Below are 23,343 nucleotides of genomic sequence, written 5' to 3' on the forward strand. Positions count from 1 at the left end.
GCCTTTGAGTTATTTAGTGTTGTCAAAACATTGGGCAAGCTATGTTTTCACCAGACTAGGCAAGAGAAGTTGATGAGGACAAAAAAGAGTCATATTCCTACTAGAATTCTTAATTTAAAATCATCGCTTATATCTCATTACTCACGCATTAACGCATACACCAAATTCCAAAGTTAATATAAAGTTTCAAAAGATCTCTACAATGAGACTTTACATGTATTTATAGAATAAACATTGAGAATTCTAGTAGGAATATGACTCATTTTTTTTTACTTCTAACAGAGCTATAATTCTCCGAGTTTATAATTTCCTTCAAGATAATCACCTTCTTTATCGGATATGTGAGAGTCTTCAAGATATCGTTAAATCCCGAAAATCAGAGCTATTGTCTATACGACAGCTCTGTTATTGGCGTATTTAGGTTGAATTGGCTTTAATCTTTCAATTTTCAAAGGATGCATATTTTTGTCCTCATCGTGGATGATGACTATAAAATGGAGAAAAAGAGAGAAGGGGAAAGCTTCCTTTTTTCTTTTCTTTTTTCTAGAGTTTGCTCTTGGAGTGAATGAAAAATGAGGAGAAAATCTATACTTTGAAGGGTGTGGGAGCTGAAAATGCTAGGGAATAAGGGGTGCCTTCCACCAATGCACCCGTGTATTGGTGGCCTCACTTGCAAGTTTTCATGTTTGTAATCATTATGTTGGTATTTTAAATTCAAAAATAAGATGGCTAATGTTTGAGTGAGCTTTATGGATTGGAAACTGGGTTGCAATTGAGCTAAAAATAAGGCTTAAAAATCGGCCCAACCCTCCCCAGACTCGGCCCCTTTTTACGGGCCCACGTTCGTTCGATGATTAAATTAAATCTAGATCGTTTAATAATAAATACTCACTTAATTTTACGCACTTGAAATGCATAAAAATATATTGATTTCAAATCTTTATAACTCACGATAAAATAAAATTAAAATTTTATTTTTCGACTTACTCAAAAAGAAAACCTAGGCATCAAGACACTTTTATTATCGCAAGGATAATTGTTCTTAGTAACCGAGAATTAGGGATGTTGCGCCCAAAAATAACACCTTGTAACTGAAAATAACAAGAACACCAGAAAAGCGTTGAAACGTTGAACTTTGTATTGATTTTAGCATAAGGCTTTGAGAACAAGTAAACAATGATCGTAGATGATCTTTCACTAGGGTTTTACATGTATTAATAGGAAAAGTATTAAGAATTCTAATAAGAAAATGACTCGTATTTGAGTTCTTACTGGATCGTGCTTCTTCATGTTGATCTCTGCATATTCGTCATAATCTTGGCTTCGGATTTGGTTGGCTGTGGACGTTGGATTCTGTTGGGATAAGGTCATCTTCGAGAAATTAGGCTAATACTATTGAAGGCAGCATTGTTCGGGGCCGAACAGGGCTGATTTGAGACTTAGCAGTGTTGTTTCATGTGAATCTCTCATTTATTCTATTATTCTCCTCCGATATTGTAGGGATGCATATTTTTATCCTCATCAAGGGACATATCTTATATTAATAATACCACTAAGATATTGGTAATCCTATGATTGAAAATCCATGGTATTACAATATATAGAATATCTACAATTCATTTTAAAACGACAGTCAAATCTACGTTGGCGTATTACTATACAGATTTGAGACAAAAAAATACTCCCTCCGTCCCACGAGTCTTGACACGTTTGGGTTCGGCACGAGAATTAAGGAGTTGTAGATTAGTGTTTTAAGTGTGTAATTAATAAAGTATAAAATTGATAAAGTAGGAGAGAGAATGTAATAAAAGTGATAAAGTAGGAGAGAGAATATAATAAAGGTGATAAAGTAGGAGAGATAAGATAATAATTATTGCCAAAAAAGGAAACGTGTCAAGATTCGTGGGACGGCCCAAAAAGGAAAACGTGTCAAGACTCGTGGGACGGAGGGAGTACTAATTAACAAGTATTAATAATATATATTACAAATGCTTACTTTGTAATATTCGTGGTTGATTACCACATATAACTAATTATTATAACAACGTATATTTAATTATTTAGATATAGTATATTAGTTTGCGTGATAGCGAGTAAATATATTGTAAAATTATTTTTTTGTATCGAATTTGAAATAAGTACAAAAATATAAATTGTAAAATAATTATAAAATTAATCGATATGTCAACCTGAAAATCTTATATTGTTATTTAGCCGATTTAATATCAATGTTTACTTTGTAATATCTATTTATTATTATGATGGATAATCAATTAGATTAACAACATATATTTGTAAATTCAAACTGACTAAGATAATTAGCAAATATATTACACAAGTTTGAGATAAGAATGGATACATGTGTGTGTGTGTGTGTGTATATATATATATATATATATATATATATATATATATATATATTAGATATGGAGAGAGAATATATTGCCAAAAAATGAATGAGACATTTATATTGGAACGTCTCATTATGAAAAGTGAAACATTTATATTGGAACGGAGGGAGTATTATATTAGTGGGTCAATCGTAACCGTTAATCTTAAAAGATATATGGTCAAGATTAATTCTTATTTCTCACATTAATTTTGATTTTTATTAGAATCCCTCATCTCTCTCTCTCTCTCTCTCTATATATATATATAGGGTTAGGTTATATTGAGAAGTTCAAATGTGTTGAGAAGTTGAGAAGCAATTTAATAGATGAACATGCCAATTAGTTTTTATGAACGCGAGTTTGATCTGGGGTTCGATCATTGGCGGTGACGTATTTTTTAACAAATTAAATAGATTCGTATGTTCGTCAGTTGTATTTGGTATGTTCAAAGAATTTATTTATATAGTGTCTAATTACCATGTTCATCAAAATGTACTAACATGTTCATCTATTACATTGCTTCTCAACTTCTCAACACATTTGAGCTTCTCAATTGAACCAATTCCTATATATATATATATATATATATATATATATATATATATATATGATTTGGAAATAGAAGTCTATCAACAATTATATCTCAGTCCAATTCTTTTAAAACAATTGAAGCCCAAACTTAAAATAATTCGGCCCAAATTACATAAGGGAATGGCCCAAAATGAAATAACAAAACACAGCCCAAACTCTCTCTCTCTCTCTAAACTCTCGGCCTCTCTCTTTCTCAAGGAGCCGCTCGCCCTTTTCTTCTCTAAATCGGCGCTCGATCGACTTCACCTTCTCCGACCGTCCAGCCGTCGTCTGCTACCACCGGCGTTAGTTGCCGACGTGTTCGACACCGGAGCCCTCTCCTTCCCTGTTCTTCTGCTGAACTCGTCCAAGGGAAATAGGCGAGCCTTAAATCTCGATTGCCAGGTCGCCGCTGTTGTCACGTCCTCGTCTGGAATCCGGCGAGTGGTCGCCGCCTGGGAGCGGCTCCGTTCATCTCCCATCCTCATAATTCCTTCCGTTGTCGAGCCCTAGCTTCTAGAAAAGGGAACAATCGCCACTGTCGAGCGGCTGCTGCTCCGGCCCTGGTACCGGTCGGCTTCTTCCCCTCCACCTTGAGCCGTCTCTTCTGGTTCGGCATCGCCGTAGCCGTCGTTCTCGGGTCTCGATGAGGTCGTGTGAGTTCGTCCCTGTCACGGTTATCGTCGTCTAAGTCTCAACCGAACGGGCAGTCAGCCCTTCCTCCTCCTAAAAGCTAAGTTCTACTTTCCTCTTCTTCTCTAGTTTCTAGTCGTTAAGGATGGAGATTCTCAAGCTTCTTGTTCTAGAGTGCAGTAGGATGAAAAACATAAGTCTTTCTATTGTTATACATATCATGCCCATTTAATGCAGTGGTGAAACGTGATTATGCCTCTGATATGAATGCGAACTGAATGGTTATTTGAGATAGCAAAATACCTTGAATGCGTTCGAACTGATGGATTGTTATTGAGGTTGAATGTAATGTGTAGCAACTGAAATGAATTGAGGGAGCCATGGTTTAAACGAATGAATGAGACTTTGGACTGGAAATAGCAAAGTTAAGAACAAAGCTTACCTTGCAGTTGTTTGGTTTGATTGATATATTATTCGTTGTAGTTGATTAGTTCCAACTGGGGAATTAACTGGAATGAACGATGATTCTTGTTTTAATGCAGGTGAACTAATCACAGAGAATGAAATCATTGAAGCCAAGCCTTACCTTGAGAGCTTCGGCAGAAATAAGCTGGGTTGTTCTTCAATTTTTCTCGGTGAAACAAGATGAGAGTGAAAATAGCATTTGTTGGCTGGGTTGGCATTAATAGAAGGATTTGTTGCTGCATACTTGAGTATGCTAGAAAGATGAGCAGGCATAGGGTGGCTGGAGGTAGAGACTTGAGGGAACCGGGCAGCCATGGAAGTCGGCTGAAAGACTTCTCTGGGGCTTTTGCCGATGGATGATGAGATGGAAGTGCAGAGGGGGTGGTCGGCTGTTGCTCCCACACTCTACTTTTACCTTTCTCTCTCTGTAATACCCCGTTTCCTCGAGCTAAGTTTAGAATACTTTTGAACTTAGATTATGATGATTCACGCCGGATTGAGAAAAAGAATTTATTTTAATTCCAACAAAAATGATTTACAAAAGCATTTGTAAATTTAGTTATTAAATTTATGTGCATTGCATATTTATTTAATTAAGCATTCAAGCATTTGTGTGTGTTAAGATTTATTTTCTTTTGGGCCTTATGTTGTAATTACCTTTGGTTGAAATGAGAGCCCATTCATAATCTTGACAAAGCCCAACCCATCTTCACCAAGATATTTCCTCCACAACCGCCTCACTATTTCTCTCTTTTCAAATACATCCCCTCCGCTGCGCCACTATCATTCTCTCTCAATTCATCTCTCTCTCGTTTCCTCCCGGACTGAGCTTCCAACGCTGAACTCCAAGAACAGCAGCCAACGATTCACCCAGCAAATCCAAGCCAAGGTTTCACCTTTAACTCCCTTGCTTCTTTACTTCACTTTTCGTCCAAGATCTAAATTCATGTTCATGTCTTTGTGTGTTTATATGTATTTTAGCATCATAACTGTTAAAGGAAAGGAAAAAGGTAGAGTCTTGATTTATGTTGCTGTAAGTCAAGTCTTGAGCATGTTGTTTTGTGGAGTTGGCTGTGTGGCTGAATTGGGGATCGAGAGCAGAGAGTTTGATTACATACGGTGAGTATGCGCATTGGCGCTTATGGCAGCGTGACGGTGAGTCACTGATTTGGGGACGACGAGTATGACAGGGTCCTGTGCACAGTTGAGCCAGTCGGTTATTATCATTCCTTGCCTGAGTGGCTGGATTATTTGCCTGTGTGGCAATGTTGTGAATGGTTCCTTGCCTGGGTGGCTGGATTATTTGCCTGTGTGGCAATGTTGTGAATGGTTCCTTGCCTGGATGGCTGGATTATTTGCCTGTGTGGCAATCTTGTGAATGGATTCATGCCTGTGTGGCTGGATTATTTGCAGGTGAGGTAAGGTGTGTTATTTATGCTGTGATGGTGAGGCATGTTGCGAATGAGTATCGTTTTCCACAATTTAATACACGTTTGGATAAGTCATATCATCTTTATTGTTTCCCACCACTGAGTACGTTTTTGTGCTCACCCCCTTTCGTTAAAATATTTTCAGGTCAGTGATTTTGGAGCGGCGTGGCGGAATGGGTGTGGTGAAGTTATTTTCGTACTTTTGGTTCCGCTGCAAACGTTGGACTTTAAACTCGTTAATCTTCTTTGAGTCATTTTGAGGTTAAGCTTGCTTTTATTTTTATGAAGGTTTTGGTAGTTGGTTTAATTTTTTTTTTATTGGTGAATGATGAACTTGACGTACAAGTATTTGGTCGTTTAAGGCTTGGTTGACGTTTTTCTGAAACTGAACTTATTTTGTGGATTTGGTGTTTAGATCGGTTAAAATAAAATCGTATTTTGGTTCAATTATTTTTAAGTTAACCTGAGGATTTAAAAAAGCATATTATTTTGGTCATTAGTTTTTAGGGTGTTACATTTAGTGGTATCAGAGCAGGTCTACGATTCTGTAGACTTGCAAACTTAAATTGGTTCGTGATTGAGAAAACCACCATCACCCACTTCCGACGCGCGCTCCTGCTTGAGGTATTTATTTTATTTTGTTTATTTTGGTGAGTATTTAAATAATGAACTATTTTTGAATATGGTGATATGTGGTGGAATTTATATGTGGCATTGAATGTGAGTTGTAAAATTTTTGAATGATAGATTATTGTAAAGCATGACATAAATGTGAATTAGTTTCTCTTGCGTCCTCGAAAGTAGAAAGAACATAGGTGATTGAATATTAGGCTCAACTTGTGTAGGTGATGGCACGACCGCGACGCAATCAAGAAATCCCTAGGAATAATGAAAACACAGGGAACAATCCACCTGAGGGGAATGTGCTACAAGCACTAATTGCCGCGCTACAAGGAATCGCGCAGCAACAGCCTAACCAGCAAAACCAGGCACCGGCGCCGCCGGCAACCAACCAAGTCATTGAACAGTTTCGCCGGTATTCACCCCCGAGATTTGACGGGAGAAGCGGGCCCCTGGTATTGGAAGAATGGATTATGGAACTGGAAAGAATCTTTGAGCATATCGAGTGTACGGATGCACATAAGGTGTCGTGTGCAGTCTTTCAATTGACTGAAGATGCAGGGCATTGGTGGAAGTCGTACCGGAGCAGCTTAACTGCGCAGCAGCAACAGAACTTAACTTGGGCAAGATTTAAGGACGTGGTGATGGAGAAATACTTTCCACGCTCTTATCGCAATCAGAAACAAGCAGAATTTCTTGAGTTGAAGCAGGGGGAGATGTCGGTGATTGAATATGAACGAAGGTTCAACAGACTTGCTCGATATGCCGCACGACTGGTCGATACCGATGATCAAAAGGCAGACCGTTTCCTACGAGGACTTAAACCGGAGATACGAGGAATTCTAGCAGTGCAGGAGATTGTAAGCTATGGGGTGGCTGTTCGGCGTGCACACGAAGTAGAAGCTGGGCTTGAGATCGACAAGAATACCAGGCAGGCGAATTATCCGGTGAAGAGAAAGTGGGATAACAAGGATAAGTGGAATAAGAATGCTCCGAGTGGGAAGGGAAGATATAATCCTTATCCGGCACCTACTACCTCAACTCAGAAACCCATGTGCCCGCAGTGCAAGCGACCGCATTTTGGCAAGTGTTATGGGCCACCTGGAGTGTGTTATATCTGTCAGGATCCAGGGCATTATGCAAACAACTGCCCGAGAAGGGGAAGAAATGATCCGAAACAAGGTGGTAACGCCCGACTCTATGCATTCACTCGACAGGAGGCCGGTGAAGGAAGTGGTACTATGTCAGGTATGATTAGTATCTCTGAACTACCTGTCTTAGCACTTTTTGATTCTGGTGCGTCACATTCTTTTATATCTGCTGAGCTATGTGAGAAAACCAATGTGCTTGTAGAAGTAGAGAACTTAGCACTTGATGTTAGACTCCCTTCAGGAGAAACTCTAAGAACTGATAGGATGGCAAGAAACGTTGAACTGATTTTGGGGGGAAAAAGGTTAGCGGCCGACTGTCATGTTCTAGAGATGCGTGATTTTGATCTAATATTAGGGATGGATTGGTTAAGTAGCAATTACGCCACCATAAGGTGTCATCAGAGAGAAGTGGTATTTCAAAGACCGGAGGAGAAGGAGTTTATATTCTATGGGGCAACTGTTGGTAAGTTACCAAAGGTTATTTCTGCCATGAAAGCAATGAGGATGTTGAGAAAGCCTGATGTTCAAGGATTTCTAGTAAACTTGATGGGGTCAACACTAACGGAGGCAACGGTGGAGGATGTCGAGATAGTTCGTGAATTTCCTGATGTGTTCCCTGAAGAAATACCAGGACTACCGCCAGACCGACAAGTAGAGTTTACCATTGATCTCGTACCAGGAGCAGCACCAGTTTCTAAGGCCCCATACCGAATGGCACCTAAAGAATTGGAGGAATTAAAGGCACAGTTACAGGAGCTGTTGGATAGAGGGCATATTAGACCGAGTGTGTCACCATGGGGAGCACCGGTTTTGTTCGTGAAGAAAAAGGACGGCAGTATGAGAATGTGCATAGACTATCGGGACCTGAACCAACTCACCATCAAGAACAAGTATCCATTGCCGAGAATTGAGGATCTCTTCGATCAATTAAAAGGTGCAGGTGTCTTCTCCAAGATAGATCTACGTTCTGGATATCATCAATTGAAGGTAAAGGAGGGTGATATTCCAAAGACGGCTTTTAGGACAAGGTATGGACACTACGAGTTTGTACTCATGCCTTTTGGTGTGACCAATGCCCCCGCAGTTTTTATGGATCTGATGAATAGGGTGTTTCATTCGTACTTGGACAAGTTCGTGATAGTCTTTATTGATGACATCTTGATATACTCGAAGAGCCGAGAAGAACATGAGTCACATTTACGCACGGTATTGGAGATACTAAGGAAAGAACAGTTGTATGCTAAGTTTAAGAAGTGTGAGTTTTGGCTTAATCGAATTGGATTCCTTGGGCACGTAGTAACATCGGCGGGAATCGAAGTAGATCCGGCGAAGGTTGAGGCGGTGAACAATTGGAAAGTACCGACGAATGCAGCCGAGATACGAAGTTTTCTTGGACTGGCGGGATACTATAGAAGGTTTATTGAGGGATTCTCCAAAATCGCGGGGCCACTTACTCAACTGACGCGGAAGGGGGTAACTTTTGAGTGGACCGAGAAATGTGAAAGGAGTTTCCAAATACTAAAGGAGAAATTGATAACTGCACCAGTCTTGACTATCCCTGACGGCTCCAAGGGATATGTGATCTATAGCGATGCATCGAAACAAGGGCTTGGTTGTGTGTTAATGCAGGAAGGGAAGGTCGTAGCCTACGCATCTAGACAATTGAAGTTACACGAACTTAACTACCCAACTCATGATTTGGAATTGGCGGCGGTAGTTCATGCCTTGAAGATTTGGAGGCATTACCTTTATGGAGGTAGGTGTGAGATTTACACGGACCACAAGAGCCTTAAATACTTTTTCACGCAGAAAGAGCTGAATATGAGACAACGAAGATGGTTGGAGTTAGTAAAGGACTATGATTGCAAGATTATGTACCATCCCGGAAAGGCAAATGTGGTGGCCGACGCGCTCAGCAGAAATAGGAATTCTAACCCCGCAAGAAGATTGACTCAACAAGAAGAGTTAGCAAAAGAGTTCGAGCGGTTGAGCCTTGAAGTGGTGACTTCCCCTGATGAAGCGGATGCAACTATCTCAGCTTTGGTAGTGCGTCCAACGCTGCGAGATAGAATCCGGAAAGCACAGATGGATGATCCATTTTTGCAAAAGATGAGAGCTAGAGAAGTGTCTGACGATCCGAAGGGTTTTTCAATCTTGCAAGACGGGACTCTTGTGTTGGATAAAAGAATTTGTGTGCCTGGGAATGAGGAGTTGAGAAATGAGATAATGGATGAAGCACACAAAACCGCATACACTGCACATCCCGGTAGTACCAAGATGTACCAGGACTTAAAGAAAAATTTTTGGTGGTATGGAATGAAAAGATCAATAGCCAAGTATGTGGAACGGTGTTTGGCTTGTCAACAGGTGAAAGCCGAGCATCAAAGACCCTCTGGTTTGTTGAAACCATTGGAAATACCGGAGTGGAAGTGGGGACATATCACTATGGATTTTGTGGTTAGACTCCCTAAGACCTTGAGAGGTAATGATGCAGTTTGGGTGATTGTTGACCGTTTGACAAAATCAGCACATTTCGTGCCAGTGCGGATGACTCTTTCGATGGATAAACTTGCTCAGCTATATGTTCAGGAGATTGTACGACTTCATGGAGTACCAATATCCATTGTATCTGATAGAGACCCACGATTCACCTCAAGGTTCTGGCACAGCCTTCATCATGCTTTGGGTACAAAATTGAAGTTTTCAACAGCATATCATCCACAAACAGATGGACAGTCTGAGAGAACGATTCAAACCTTGGAGGATATGTTAAGGACTTGTGTCTTAGATATTGGGGGAAGTTGGGAGTCACACCTGCCATTGATAGAGTTTGCTTATAACAATAGTTACCATTCTAGCATTAGTATGGCTCCGTATGAAGCACTTTATGGAAGAAAGTGTAGATCGCCCGTTTATTGGGACGAAGTTGGAGAGAAGAAAATCTTGGGTCCCGAGATGGTGGAAAGAACGGTGGAAGTGGTTAAGAAAATTCGAGATAGAATCAAAGTTGCTCAGGACCGACAAAAGTCATATGCTAACAAGAGAAGAAAGGATTTACATTTCGAGGTTGGTGACAAAGTGTTTTTGAAAGTAGCACCAATGAAGGGAGTTTTGAGATTTGGCAAGAAAGGAAAGTTGAGGCCGCGTTTCATTGGACCTTTTGAAATTCTTGAAAGGATTGGAGATGTCGCTTATCGTTTAGCGTTAACACCCGAGCTTGCATTTGTGCACAACGTCTTTCACGTGTCAATGCTAAGGAAGTATATGCATGATCCGAGTCACGTGGTGTCATTTGGTGGGATATCTCTTAATAAAGATTTGAGCTACGAGGAAGAACCTGTTGCAATTCTAGAGCGAAAAATCCACGAGCTAAGGAACCGACGAGTGACACTAATCAAAATACAATGGAGTCGTCATGGTCCCGAGGAAGCAACTTGGGAGCGAGAAGATGAAATCCTAGCTAAATACCCAACCCTTATAACTCCTGGTAAGATAAATTTCGAGGACGAAATTTTTGTTAAGTGGGTAGGGTTGTAACGTCCCGCCTTTTACTTGTGTTTAATTCTTTATTTTGGTGATTTAAAATATAATTTTGTCATGTTTGATTTTATAATCTCGGACTTGAGGGAGTCCGTAGTTGCGCCCTAGTTAAAAGTCAAATAGAAATATTTATATGTGTATATATATAGGGTTCTAGAATTATTATTAGTTTTTTGTAGTAAATATAACTTAATAATTTCCCTTTAATTTGGGCTTTTAGAGAAGCTGGGCTAAGAGAAATAAAACTTGTAATTAGTATTATTTTATTAAGTAGAATTAGAGATGAAGTGGGGTTCTATTAGGGTTATAACTACAAACCCTTAAATCACGTCAATAGATATACGTTACGTTCTGCACTCCTCTTCTACCACATTCACAAGATTTCACAAATATTCTTTGCGCTCTCCCAAATTTTCCTAACAAAGTCAGAAGTTGTTTCGCCTGTGAGATTCTTTCCTCGTCAAATTGAGTTACTTCCGGTAAAGTTTTCAATATTTACTAAAGCTTAAGAAATTGATTTGGTATTACACGTGTTTGAGTCTACTGAAATTTTAATAATTATAATATAATGATATCATTCAGTCCTAGCATAATGAGTTTAATATTGCTGTTTGATTTTAATCCACTGAGTTGTGTATTTAATTTGTTGTATCGGTCAGTTGAATAAAAGAGGGAGGTGTTCTCTATTTTTTTTTAAAGTTAAGAAAGAGAATAACAAATAGTTAACTTTATTTATTATTTGAAAAGTGGAGTTGGGGATTAGTTTTACAAAATATAAGCTGGTTCGATTTTCGCAAATATTTATAACACATTTTCGTTCCTTTTTGCATCAAGTTGATTCATATATTGGTTGTTTAAAGTATTGTCTCTACAGGCGAAAGCTATTTAATGGTTAGGATTACTTGTATTAATCTTTTTCTTGTGTTTTAATTAAAGTCTTGATTTTGAACTAATTATTAATTAAATAAATGGGTGATTAGTTTTCTTTTTTTTTTTTAAAAAAAAGGGCTACTGTTTCATTTCTATAATAATCAATACATAAGGTTTTGTCATAGTTTGGGTTTGCGTATTAAAGTTTTGGGAAAAGAAGATTAGGTTATTAACTAATTAGCTAGATTTAATTTATTTGCAGAAGCTAATTTGATTGATTCAGTTATTTATGTTCTTAAGTCAGTAGCTAATGATACTTACTAATGGGGTTTCAAATCTCTAAAGTGAGTTCTGATTAAAATAGTTTAGCTTCGAAAAATAGTTATTTTTCTTTAAACCCTTTATTTAAGGTTGAGGCTTAGGCCCTTATAAAATTTTTGTTTTTATTGAATTAGGTGCGACGCAATTAGGACCCCCGTGTGAGAATTGATTGAATTTCTTTTGTTGTGCTTGATATTGAGGTGGGTGACTTTTCTTCTAACTCAATAAATATGTTTCAATTGCCACGTGAATTAAAATTGTTTATGAAATATTTTCTTCTATAAATCCAACGTGTATATTGTGGTTGAGATACGAGTTTGATTGCATACGGTGAGTATGCGCATTGGCGCTTATGGCAGCGTGACGGTGAGTCACTGATTTGGGGACGACGAGTATGACAGGGTCCTGTGCACAGTTGAGCCAGTCGGTTATTATCATTCCTTGCCTGGGTGGCTGGATTATTTGCCTGTGTGGCAATGTTGTGAATGGTTCCTTGCCTGGGTGGCTGGATTATTTGCCTGTGTGGCAATGTTGTGAATGGTTCCTTGCCTGGGTGGCTGGATTATTTGCCTGTGTGGCAATCTTGTGAATGGATTCATGCCTGTGTGGCTGGATTATTTGCAGGTGAGGTAAGGTGTGTTATTTATGCTGTGATGGTGAGGCAAGTTGCGAATGAGTATCGTTTTCCACAATTTAATACACGTTTGGATAAGTCATATCATCTTTATTGTTTCCCAACACTGAGTACGTTTTTGTGCTCACCCCCTTTCGTTAAAATATTTTCAGGTCAGTGATTTTGGAGCGGCGTGGCGGAATGGGTGTGGTGAAGTTATTTTCGTACTTTTGGTTCCGCTGCAAACGTTGGACTTTAAACTCGTTAATCTTCTTTGAGTCATTTTGAGGTTAAGCTTGCTTTTATTTTTATGAAGGTTTTGGTAGTTGGTTTAATTTTTTTTTTATTGGTGAATGATGAACTTGACGTACAAGTATTTGGTCGTTTAAGGCTTGGTTGACGTTTTTCTGAAACTGAACTTATTTTGTGGATTTGGTGTTTAGATCGGTTAAAATAAAATCGTATTTTGGTTCAATTATTTTTAAGTTAACCTGAGGATTTAAAAAAGCATATTATTTTGGTCATTAGTTTTTAGGGTGTTACAGAGTAGAGAGATGAGAGCAGAGTAGGAAGATGAGAGAAGAGTAGAGAGATGAGGGCAGAGGTGAACGCCAGAGCTGGAAAGGGCAGAGCTGGAATGCCAGAGCTAAAAGCCAGAGCTAAAATCCAGAGCTGAAAACCAGAGCTAAAATCCAGAGCTGAAAGCCAGAGCTGAACTCCAGAGCTGAAAGCCAGAGCTAAAAGCCAGAGCTGAACGCCAGAGCTGAAGGCCAGAGCTGAATGCCAGAGCTGAAATGACAGAGCTGAATGCCAGAGCTGAAATCGAGAGCTGAGATGCCAGAGCTGAATGACAAAGCTGAAATGCCAGAGTTGAAAGGTAGAGCTGGAACCCGAGCTGTAAAGCAGAGCTGGGATAGCCAGAGCTGGTAGAGACCAGAGCGGGTTAACGTAACAGAGCAGAACGAACTAGATACTTGTGCATATTTTTAGTAAACACTTTTTATGCTTAAGTATGAAATGAGTCATGCATGGCATCATGTTTTCATTGGTTTTATTTATAATTCCAATTACAAAAGAAAGATGAGTAAGAATATTGTTGGTGTTCTTAACTCAAGAGAAATGTTTTCAATTATTTATTCATTAATTTTTGAAAACCCGGCTAAGTGAATCATAGAATGTTAAGTACTTTACCGTGATTTGAGTTCAGATTTAAGAGACCTATTAAGAATAGATTTCTTGTAGGCTTTGAACGTCAGGATGATTAGCACTGCTATTCCGATTCAGAGATAAGATTAAACGACAGGCTTTGCCTATTCAGGTGGGCTTATTTTCCAAATGTATGATTGAGCTAATGAGCTTAAATGTTCGTAAAATATAAACTGTTTATCCAATAAAATGTTTATGTGCACTCTGCTCTGTTTAATGCTCGCCACAACGAATCAATTGAGGTTCTCTTATAGCCTAACACGTTATTTGAGAATTGTGTACACCGTTAGCTGACTCGGTGGGTTGATCTCCATTCGGGCACTAACTAAGAGGCGTTATAAGGATGCTTGTTGGATGTGTTCCGAAGCATAGAATGTAAGGGCCTGCCTGGGTAGCGTCCCGAGGTCAAAAGTAAACTTGTCTGGGTTACGCCCTCAATTCAAGTAAATGGGATAAATGGATCCGTCGGTGGCTAAAAGGTCCGGGATCATAGCGAGTAACAGAAATGAGTGTGACAACTGCGCGCAAATTAAGTATATATATATATATATATAGGGGCGCGCTCCAGTGAGACCCCCTATTTTTCGTGTAACATGAGTACAATGAATAAGACATATAATACTAATGAACATAACGTATATCTAATGAACAAGATGTATATACTGATGAAAAATAAAATTTAAAAAGTTCGTAATGAATAAGACATATATACTGATGAACAGGGCCGTATATACTGATGAACAATGCAGTATATACTGATGAATAACAAAATTTAAAATATTATGCTCCCTCCAGGATTCGAACCCTGCGAAAAAAAAATCACCCTCCAGATACAATATCATCCATAGGATTGATAAAATAAACGCACCAGATCGTGCCCTAGATCTCACTAAAATTAGGGGGTCTCATTGGAGCGGCCCCCTATATATATATATAATGAAATGTTTTAACATGCTTAGAAGTTCTTTCACTTTAAAAACCTTCTAAGTCATGTCAAGTATGATTGGATAAACTGTTCTTCAGATTATGAAATGTTTCAAAAGTTGCAGCCCACTAAGTACATTAGTACTTAGCCCAAATATCTTCAAATGTTTTTCAGGTTAACGGCTGGTGCTGACGAGGCGAGCTGAGGCTAGGGTTCAACTCTGTTTTTTTGTCTTCTGCTGTAGAATTAGCCAGTATCTGTCTTTTGTTTTCCTTAACTTAAGACCTATTATGTTGTGACTCTAAACAATATCTTTTGTTGAGCCGAGACTATTAATTCGCAAGTATTTCATTCTATAAATGTTGGTTATCTGAAACATGACACTAAACTTGTGATCCTGAAGTTATTATGTTTGTTGATGGATTTGTATCACTTGAATACTTGTCTTTCTTCATCCAAAGGGGCTAAGCCCGATTGTTATCCCTTTTATTTGGATTTCACAAGGTTTTTCCCTTGTTCATATTAAATGATGAGTCGTACCCCGGTTATAGTTAATGTTTCAAGAACTGGGGTGTGACACTCTCTTTGACTTTTGTACTCACCTTTGTAATATACCATACGAATTTCCCAATCTGGGACTAAACTGTAATCCGTGAACTGTAAATAAAATACTGGTTCGAGTTCCTAAACGTCGCATTTCTGTATCCGTTTGATATCTGCTTTCTTGTTTGCCAATATCGACAAACTGTAATATAACTTAAATTAAATCCGTGGATTTAATCTGCTTTGCAGTCGGAATAATTCCACGACTTCTAGTAGCACTAATAAAATATAACTGCATCTGTTTTTCAATTAGTAAATAACACGACTTCACTAAGTCAGTTATAACTTGGAAATAATAATTACTGAATGGTTCAATAAATCTCATCGCGATTTACTCACGCGATACAAAAGCATAAAGCTAAAATAGTAACTCCGTCTCTGATAAATAAATCAGGATCGTAAGCTGAAATCTCATAAACTGTCAACTGGATTCTATTTATTGAAAGATGTGATTTTAATATCGCGATACTGTATTTAAATAACATAAAAAGAGCGGGTCACTACAAAGAAGAAGTTGTTGTCCTTCAATTTCTCTGTCTTGCATCCTGAATGCTAAGAACTCTCTTAGCGTGAGTTTGTTTCTCTTACCGGTGTCAATTTCAGCATGTGGAATATCTACATAATACCCATCTTCTCCATAAATGAATATAAGCGGATATTGCAATGGAAGGTAAGAAGGATGAAATTCTGAGATGCGCTGAAGTTTGCCACAACACTTTTGAACAATTATATCTATCTTGTCAGGCATTGACTCAAAATCTCCAACAATAAGAGCAACTACCTCTGGTGCAGTCGGCATATTATATGCCCTACCATCCTTTGATCTCTTTCCTATGAGTCGTAGCTTCACATCGATTGAGCTATCACGTGAAATATGATCAGCAGTCATTCGGTAAACCTTTGCATATGGACTGTTGTCATCAATCATTTGTTTTAGGGCAATCACAATCGAGTCATCCAAATCCTTTGATTTCTTGTTACTGTAAAATTGTAGAAGTGTAATATTAAAACTATTATGTTAAAAACATTAATAGTGTTAAAAAACTAAACTAAGAAGAGTTTACATGCCATAAGCTTTAACCTAATATTCTATTTAACAATTCATAAAATTATGAGGATAATTTTTTTTTTTATCTTTATGAAATAAATGTACATATTAAAAAATAAGTGAAATATTAAAAAGACAAACCTGACAGCGTTCTTGCGATGTTCTACTTCTGAATTTGGATCGAAAATATAGAGCTGTGAAAACTTAGGAGAGTTCCCTTCTGTTGGCAACAAACTACCGATGCGGTGAATATTTTGACCTCCCAGACGATATGTATATGGACTTGCACCTTTATTAATGGAATAATCTAATTTTCCACCCATTGAAGTAAATGAGAACATCATATTGTAAGCACGAATATCTTCGATAAATTTTGTGGGTGTCTATTCTTTAAAAGATCGCTCAACAATTTAGGAGATTTTTGCAACAATGGAATAACGACTCTCCCCTTCAAACAACATAGTGAAAACTTTGGGGGCTTGGATTTGGATTGCTCAACATTTTCTCCGACCCACATTTGTGCCTTACAATATTCACACTCATAGATCGGGTCACTAACATCAAAATACTCTGTTAAGATTTAAATAATATTTGTTAGAATAAAAAAATATAAATAGTAAATATTTAGTAGTTTAAAGGTAGATCATTTTAATTTTAATTAAGTGTTATTTAAGTTACAAAATTTACACAACAAATATAATTGCAATGGATCCTTACCAATTTTTTTTGTAGGACTTTTATTTTTCCTTAGCAATTGTCTTTTAGCTCGAGCCATCGATGCATTGTTATTCATAGCATCTGCATGGATAATGATCTCAATAAGATTAAATATAAAACTATTCAAATAACTATTTGTATATGAACTTTTTAGTAAAGCTTATTAAAGATGTTTTGAACAATGCATCATATTATACCTGGGTTAACATGCAAAGCACTAACGTTTGGTGGAGGTATTTTTCTTTTTCGTGAAAGTATTTCACGTCTTCTTTGCCTAGCTTCGTATGATGCGTTTTTGAAGTGAGTTTGATTTCTTTTTCTTGTCAAAATATTACGTCTTCTTTGTCGAGCAAGCCAAGATAGGTATCGTGGGTCTGTGACATCATATTGAGTTGTATTAATAGAGAATAATATTTAAAAATATTATATATTGAACCAATGATTGTAGGAATAATTAATTACCACTGTTTTCATTAATAATTGTCGTTTTTGGATCATAAGAAACGATTCCTTGTGTACCATTTCCATCAATCGTGCCGATTCTTTGACGTTTATTACCACCACAATAATCCATTTCAAATTCTGCAAGTTAATAAATAGTGAACATTAAATTTATAAGTTGAAAAATAATTTATGTTATAGTGACATGTCGAAAAAGATTGGGGGAAAATAGTCATTTTATTTTATTTAGATATATTTCATAATCATACTAATTTAAGATAGGAATATTAACTAACAATATATTAACAAATCTAAAAAAAAAGTGAAAATAATATAAATAGAGCAATGCGGACACAAAATAAATTAAATGTTCGATTGAATAGTGAGGATTATAATTGGTCATTACATGATAAATGTATATCCAACCGAACACTCTCTCTTGATGAATTTTTTTTTTCACACTTATTACATTTTGAAACTTAGTGAATGCTTTTTTAATCACATACGTTAAAAGAACATATAAGTAACATATATTTAATTATATAAAAATAATTCATTTAAAAGTGGGCTTTGATTTAATGTGCCAATTATCCTAGAAGTGACTTTTATACCATTAATATTATCTTATGTTACAAAATTAAGTGGGCTTGATTAAATGTGCCGATTAACCTAGAAGTATTTTTTATCCTTAATAAAGTATTATCTTATGTGACAAAATTCAATAATCTGCTTTGTATATGATTTAACTCTTCAAAGTAAAGTAAAAAATAAATATATGTGGCTCATTATTTGCATTTACTGTTCAAATATAATTAATATATTTTGCATTACATAATCCCTACAGAAAAATTATATCAATTAGAGAAGCTATATTTGATTTGGTAATACACATATAACCATATGATGTCTAACCATCCATATTTGCTTCAATGTTATCCCCTGTATCAACATGCTCTTGGCATTTGGCATGGCTTGTCATAAATGTAAAATGCTATGCAATATGCAAACATAAATAATTATGATAAATGCAACTAAGCTCAAAGGGATACAAATCAATAGAGATATCTAAACCCATATATACAATTACACAAAGATTGTTTACAAAATTCAAAATTTCAGAAAATCGGTATAGTGGGAATCTTCTAAGAACCATGTTAGAGAAATCTCTCCATAGATTCCTGACCATTGAAAATCAAAATCACATCCGTTCATTTCAACATCAATCAGAGCAGATATCACAAAACCTTATCAAAACAAAAATACTAATAGAGATTACATTCAGTCAAATAAATCATTCTTGAATCATTACACATAGCTAAAGTTGAGTTCCACAATCAAAATCCAAGAGGTTCAGAAAACCAAAACATCGCATTACTCACAAGTTTAAGAATCATATACATTTGAATTCTAACTTTGAAAAATCATATAAAATCAACTACTTCAAAGAATTGATTACTTAGAGAACATAGCTCACGTAGATGATTAGTTTATTAAGTAAAACATCCAAGAAAAATGAGTTAGATACTATATCCTAAAAATTTCATATCCAGAAGGCTTCATTAGGTCCCACTTTCTGGAAGCTTTCATGATTTCAAGAATTAGATACAAACATCAGATTTCATGTCAAACCCTCAGCAAGATTGCAGTGACAGAGAACAATAAGAGCCTCTAAGAATTTCATAAAGAAACATAGGAAAAAAAAGCATGCAGCGTCCATCAATAGAATCGAACTCATTAATTTATGTTATAAAAGTTTCTACAGTACAAATATATATCTATTACCTAACAAAAATTTCCAGCCGCCACCCGCCAAAACAGGGAAGTAAGCAATCCCTTAATCCTCTAAACCAAAAATCTGGAAAAAAAAAAAGAAAAAGAAGAAGGAGGTATTGCCGCGTTAATGCAAAAGAAAAGAAAGACAACAAAAGAAGAAGAAGAAGGTTACCTTGCGTCTGCTGCATCTTTAATAATTCAAACTAATGAATTTATAGATGAAAATCTAGGGTTTAAGTTTTCTTTGATAAAATTGTTTCCAAAAAAATTTCTTTCTAAAGTTTATTGCCATTCTATATTTACATAATTTGCAGCTACCGAAAATTAATTAACATAAAAATCTAGGGTTTATGTTTCCATTGTTAAAAACCTTTCCAAAATTTGTTCTTTCTAAAATAATAATCATTCTATATTTAAAATAGTCAAACATTTAATACATACCATATGGGGGAAGGGAGGTGGCAGATCGGCGGACATGGCTGTCGTGGTCGCCAGAAATCACAAAGAGGCGGTGAGACTTTGGGGATCTAGGGGCTCGACGATTCGCGGTTGGTGCCAGCGAGGTCGAGCCCCTCGTGGTGTTGACGAATTTTCCCCTGGGCACATTTTTTGTAATGCCCCGCTCTTTTAAATATATATTAGATTAAACATGTGCATTAGTTATAAAATTCTTTTAATTATTTATTGTGACTATTTTATTCAGATAATATTATTTCAGCAAAAGTCTGTATAAGAGATACAGAGCTGCGATTTAATATTCAATCATGAATCAAACCAATAATTAAATTATTGGTTTAGCTACACGTTTGAGACCTTGCATTACCAGTTGATTGATTTAATCAATAGTATTAGAAATTTTAGATTTATAACCGATTTCATAAATCGTGTTATTTAAATCGAATTGCTAGAATTATAACTCGAGTTTATGTTAATAATAATTTTATTATTTCACGCTTTATATGTTTAGTACTAAGTCGCGAATTAATTTCGACTTTCACGTATTAAATCTCAAGATTGAGGATTTAATTTATATAAATACGACGAGTATTTATTAAACGAGAATTGGAGAATTATTACAGGAACTAGGAGAAACTAGATCACGGCACTACACGTATGTCTCGATTTTTCATCCAACACATCAATTCCTACACTATTCCCTTGTTAGTCAAAATGTTGGTGCTAACAATTTGTCAAAAAAAAGTTGGTGGTTTGCAGAAAATTTTGGCTGCTTTGGACTTTCACGTATTCCAGTTTTGCTACATGATTTTTTTCAACCTTTGCTACAGTAACACTATTCCAGTTTTGCCTATAAATTGCTAGGATTCGCAGCAGTTTAAAAACACACCAAAGCAGAAAATACTTCTTTCTGTTAGAGAGAGCAAGAGTAAGTTGAAGTAAAATCTCAAATACGAGAGTTTGAGGGTTTGAGACAAAAGCTTAGTTAGAAGCTTTTGGTGTGAGAAAATTAGATAGAAATTTTCTCGGGGTATAACGGGTTGTGAGTTGAGTGTTGTGAGTGTTGTAAACACTGTATTTTTTTTTTCTCCCTTTGTTAAATAGAAGTGCAGCAAGAGGTGTGAGGCAAGAGAGAGTTTAGAAGAATTTTTTTTTAAATTTCTTACTTGCAAGAGCTCAAGTGAGCTCCCTTCGCCGGGCTGTTTCTTCGCCGACCGGCCACTAGGCTCTGAACCGAGAACGTGTACTCGTTCCTCCATCTTCAGGCTACCAAACCCAACAATCGAAATGCCGAAGCCTTCTCTATATTTTCCTGACCAAAGGCCGCAATATCCTTCGGCGGCCAACGTCGAATTCCCGACTTAGCCACCGGCCAACTTACGGCCTTCGTTTCTCACTATCCTTACGACGAAAAAGGATCGAGAAACCACCGTTGTGTAGCCTGATCTACCTCGCACGAGGAAAACTAAGTAGTAGACCTTCGCGGCTAAACACCATCGCGGAACGACGACCGGAAAACCCCCGACGGACAACTTCCATTAGTGCTCACTTGGACAAGGGTAAGTTGACGCCCTTATTTCGATGCATTCCCGTTTCTATTATATTATGGGAAATTTCTGGGGTATAGATGGGAGTGTGGTGAATATTTGTTCAAAGTTTCATGTTATTTGAACTTCGTTTACTACCCTTTTAAAATTTGAGAAGTCTACTGCCAGTATCTGCTGAAACTGTCGTGAGGCAGATGATTAGGGTAATTATTTCAGTAACCATATGTTGATATTTAGCTCTAAAATTTTTATTGTATGAAGATATATGTGTTAGCTATCTACATATAAAATTTGAGCTCATTCAGGTAACGTTTTCTATTTTTTCAAAAATCTGGACTTTCAGTTGGCAGAAACTGCCGAATCTGGTAGGCGATGGGAAAATCGCTATATCTCTTAAACTACTTGGAGTTTTTCAACATACTTTTTTTTCAATTAAACTAGACTCAAAGAGGTTTCTATTGATATAAAATTCGACTCCATACGAGTTCGGAGTAAAAGCAGTTTATTAGTTGAAGTTGAATCTATACAGTTTTGTTGAGATGGAAATGATTCAAAATAATTCCTATTAAGGATTTTAAAGTTTTATTGTTGATAAAATATCACTTTTAGATTATAAATGAGCTATTGATGTTTATATATATATATTGGTGATTGGCATTATTAAATGGGGAAAAGGAAAACGTTTTATGTTTATAGAATTATTCTTTATTTATAATAGATAAATAAATGAATAATATAAAATGGAATTTCCTACATCCTCAAAGGTACATGAAATATTTTGATAAAGGAAGAACGATTGTATATGAGTTAGATATAGTTGTTTAAGGAAATATGGGTAGTTAGAGAAATGAGTGAATAGTGATTCACTGCATTTGTTGTTATCTTTTCTATTATTCACTCGAACACATGTTTTCGTGTTATCAAAGGTTCAAATAAACAAAAGCGTCTGAGTAACCTATCGCGCTAAGGAAAGAGAATCATTGTCTTAAGTAGCAAAACACTGCAATCAGGTGGGCATTACTTTCATATATATCAAATGAGTTTAAATGTTACGTTCAAGCAAGTTATTTCATGATAAAACCTTTGAGTTAAAGTTATTTCAAGTATTGTCTTGCCATAAAATGTTTAAATTTTAGTATGATATCTATCTGCTTTGGCTTTGCCAATGATGCAATCGAATTCGGGTCCTGAGCAGTTGATAGCTATCCTGCCAGGGCTAGTGTACACCAGTGACCGTGAGTCAACTAGCGGGTTGGCCGGTCAAGTGACCGTGAGAGGTGGCCACCTCTCCGGCACACAGTTCCAGATATGATAGATTACAAGAGAACTTAGTCTGCAGACGTACTTTAAGAATCACAAATGAACTTAGTAAGCTTGGGCCTTTTTAGCGAAAAACTCCCTTGCTGTACTGTTTATGATGGCATGACAATTTACAGTTTTGAAGCATGTATTTTTATACCTAGGCATACGTGCCCACTGAGTGCTTTTGTACTCAGCCCTGCATATGTTTTCTAAATGTGCAGGTTGAGCTGATGTGATGATGGTGCTGCAATGAGCGGAGTCTCCAGGGTTGTTAATAAATAGTTAACCTGTCTAGAATATGTCTTCATACATATGTCTAGCTACTTTCCGCTGCAAGATGTTGTTGATGTTATAGTATGTTATGTCATACTTTGAGTCTTAAGAGAATGGTTTCATATGATGTATAACTTGATTAATGATATTAATTAAGTTTTATGCTGTCTTTCATAGACTATTTTTCAATTGAGTATTCATGAATAAAAATGACGAGTTTTATTAAGATGAGTAAGTTTTACGGCTATAAATGACGCCCCTTTTCTTCCCCTTCTTCTTTAACCCCATCCCTAGTCGTAGATCACTCGGCTTAACTATCCTTAGTTAGGGCGGGCTGTGACAAAGTGGTATCAGAGCGAAGGAAAGCTCTGAATTATAAGTCTTGAGTTTAGTCTAGAATGAGTCACTAGACTAATAGTTATTAACAACCGTGAGCTCAGCGCACCAT

The 23,343-nt window shown here is 36.8% G+C and overlaps 2 long non-coding RNA genes across 2 annotated transcripts; one reads left to right on the top strand and one right to left on the bottom strand.

Annotated features, from left to right (window-relative positions):
- Positions 1-19,236: 19,236 nt before the first annotated feature.
- Positions 19,237-19,921, bottom strand: LOC131006493 (uncharacterized). The gene is made up of 2 exons (XR_009095550.1): positions 19,759-19,921; positions 19,237-19,399 (listed from the first exon to the last, which is right to left on the bottom strand). It is a non-coding gene; the product is annotated as an uncharacterized LOC131006493 (long non-coding RNA).
- A 19-nt stretch (positions 19,922-19,940) lies between these two features.
- Positions 19,941-23,121, top strand: LOC131006494 (uncharacterized). The gene is made up of 3 exons (XR_009095551.1): positions 19,941-21,332; positions 22,247-22,330; positions 22,844-23,121. It is a non-coding gene; the product is annotated as an uncharacterized LOC131006494 (long non-coding RNA).
- The last annotated feature ends 222 nt before the right edge of the window (positions 23,122-23,343 follow it).

The sequence above is a fragment of the Salvia miltiorrhiza genome, chromosome 1, assembly GCF_028751815.1.
Source record: "Salvia miltiorrhiza cultivar Shanhuang (shh) chromosome 1, IMPLAD_Smil_shh, whole genome shotgun sequence".
Taxonomy (NCBI): domain Eukaryota; kingdom Viridiplantae; phylum Streptophyta; class Magnoliopsida; order Lamiales; family Lamiaceae; genus Salvia; species Salvia miltiorrhiza.